The sequence below is a fragment of the Myotis brandtii genome, unplaced genomic scaffold (assembly GCF_000412655.1).
Source record: "Myotis brandtii unplaced genomic scaffold, ASM41265v1 scaffold940, whole genome shotgun sequence".
NCBI lineage: Eukaryota > Metazoa > Chordata > Mammalia > Chiroptera > Vespertilionidae > Myotis > Myotis brandtii.
The window spans coordinates 922,955-926,029 of NW_005371877.1; positions in this window are offsets into that span (position 1 = coordinate 922,955).

Below are 3,075 nucleotides of genomic sequence, written 5' to 3' on the forward strand. Positions count from 1 at the left end.
CGGTGGCCCCCAGCGGGCAGCTTGGCAGCGCCTCACGGAGACCCTGGCGGGCGGGGCTGCTGGACGGCTTCCTCTGGGTGGTCTAGGGGATGTTTGAGGTTGGAATTCGGGGCCAACGCTGGCTCAGGGAGTTGGGAGCTGCTGGCAGGGAGCCATGAGACGTGCAGGGGCCGCACGCAGGCCCTGTCCACGCGGAGCCCGGCCACCAGCACCCAGGACCGCGGAGGACGGGGGCTCCGCTTGCCACAGTCCTCGTGGGCTCAGGAGCCCTGTGCCCATTTGCTAGGTCTCAGCCTGTGGGTGCCCGTCTTCCTCGATGACTAAGCCCCTTCACCTCGGGAGCCTGCACCCCACCATCTGAGCCTCTGGGGAGCCTGCACCCCACTATCTGAGCCTCTGGGGAGCCCGCGCCCCACTATCTGAGCCTCTAAGGAGCCTGCACCCCACCATCTGAGCCTCTGGGGAGTCTGCACCCCACTATCTGAGCCTCTGGGGGTCCCACACCCCACTATCTGAGCCTCTGGGGAGCCTGCACCCCACTATCTGAGCCTCTGGGGAGCCTGCACCCCACGATCTGAGCCTCTGGGGAGCCCGCGCCCCTCTCTCTGGATGTCCGCATCGAGGTGCTAGGCTCTGGGTTTCACGCACCATCTTTCCAGTCTGTGCTCTTGTGTCTGTGAGTTTGGATTTCTGGGGGATGTGAGTCCCACTCTTTGGAGTTTGGGGGTGAATTTTAACCAATTCACCTGGAAATTGAGGGGACATACCCCACCTCTGATTGCACTGCACTATGTAACCCACCCCCCAAATGCTGGTGCTCCAACCCCTATGTTATAGAAGTGAGGTTCCCTGTGGCCCAGGGACTGGGGTCCCTCCCAGGGTCTGCACCCCACCCTGTCACTGCATCTCCAGGGGCCTATGAGCCCCTCTGCAGCTCTGGGGGGTCTAGCTCATCCAGGGCACCCTGGTGTCCGAGCGGCTCCCCCACTCCTGTGAATGCCTGGGGACACGCCTGACCCCCGAGTCCCCGTGCAGCCTTCTCCCGTCCCACCCCAGGTCTGGGCGGCATGCTCCCAGTCTGGGCATGGGGACGCTGCTCTGTGGTCACCAGGGCCCTGGACAGCCTGTCCCCACGCGCTGGCCCCAAGCTGCCTGAAGGCCCAACTGACACGTCTCGCTCGGCCCGGGTGCCAGGCCAGGCCGGTGGCCTCCGCCTGCGGTTTGGACGCCCCACTCCATCCGCCCCCTTCGCCTGTGTGGGTCCCATTCATCCCTGTGTCTAGCTCTGTGTGCTATTCATCTGTGTGCTGGGCGCCTGCCCTCCCGCCACCCAGGTGTCTGGGACGTCCCACCCCCGTCTCCAGAGGGGTGTCCCCACCCAGACACGTCTTGGCCTGTACCCCACGAGTCAGTGTGGGGTCCTGCACCCCATAGGGTACCTGGGGTCCTGAAACCATTCGTGTGCGTGTGGGGTTCTGAACCCCGCTGTCGGAGTGTCGGAGGACCGCACCCCACTCCGCTGGAGAGCTGAGTTGGGGTCCACAGCCAGGTGCTCCTGAGGCACCGAGCACTAACAGACTGAACCCCATTCCCTGCAGAACTGGGGTGACCTCTATGTTACCTGTCCTCTTGGCCTTTCTGTAGCCAGGATGAGGGGTGCTCTGTTAGACTGCAAAACTGGGGACCTGGTACCCCAATAGTACGGGCAATACAGCCCCACACTCTGAGGGTCTGGGTGCCTGGCCCTGAGGGCCCGGGACACTCAGCATGGCACCGCTGGAAGCCACCACCTGAACCCCGAGAGGGTCGGGTAGCCTGGTTCCCCGGAGCAGACGGGGCTGGTCCCTGTCACCCCGAAGTCCTGGGTGCAGAAGCAGGTCTGGACCGCCCGGTCCGTCCTCCAGGTCCGAGGCAGCCCAGCCTCCTCGCGCCAGGCTCCAGCCTCCAGCCCTTGGCTCCGGGCCTCACCGTCTGGTCCACGGTTTTCTGAGTATCTGGGCAGCCTGTACCCCCTCCTCCGAACGCCAACCTGACGGATACACAGCTCCCCAGTTCCCAGGGCCTCTGGGGGTGAAAGCCCTGCCGCCTGAGGTCCGGCGCCCCCTCCATCCGTGTTGCCCCACTTGCCTGCGCTGCTGGGGCCACACTCCTGTCAGGGTCCTGGGTCACCCACACGCCTGCCTCTCACGCCCGCCCACGTGAGCCGGGTCTCTGCCCACTCGTGACGCTGCCAGGCCGGCTACCCTCACCCCTCGAGCATCGGGCGAAGCCGCCCTCATGCAGGGGCCTCGCGACCCCACTCCTGACTGTGAAGAGCTGACCCTGAACCCCAGGCCCACGTCCAGGCGACAGGCCTGTGACCACCACGTGCAGATGCTCCCCGAAATGTCTGGGGTCCGGACGTGGCACCCCGTCCCTGAGGGCCTGAATCACACAGAGGTCTACATTTTGGGGTGCTCTGCGCCCCACTCACTGGGGACATCAGCAGCGTGTCCCCTCAGCGCCTGCACCCACCCCTCACGGCGGCTCACGTCCAGGTCTGGGGCCCCCGCTGGCCAGTTCCAAGCCCGCCTTGTGCTTGTACACCCGGCGCCCATTCACGGGTGTCCGGCCTGTGTGAGCCCATTCATCCCCCTCCCCCCGCGGCCACCGGCTCCTGCGTGACTCCGGGCAGGCTGCGGCCCGTCCGCCCCCACCTCCAAGACAGTCTGTGCTTTGTCGTCCCTGTTCCAGGAACAGCCGCCGCAGGCCAGCAGGCACATTCCAGGGTTTGGCCGAGCGCCAACGCAAACCCGTTTGCTGGCATAGCAGCGAGAGGGGGCAGGGCGGGAGGCCGTGGCGGGGAGAGGGGGACCCTCCGGGTGGGACATGCGATCAAAGCCTTCCCTACATGGAGCGTGTCCTGGACGGGCTGCCAGCGGGGAGGGAGCGGCTGCGTGCAAATTCCAGACCCTCCACCGCCGCCCCTCCACCCCTCCACCGCCCAGGCAGCCCCTCCGCCGCCCATGGCCTCCCGGCCGCCAGACTCGTCCCCGTCAGCTCAGCAGGGCCCAGGGCCAGGCCAGGGGTGGGGGG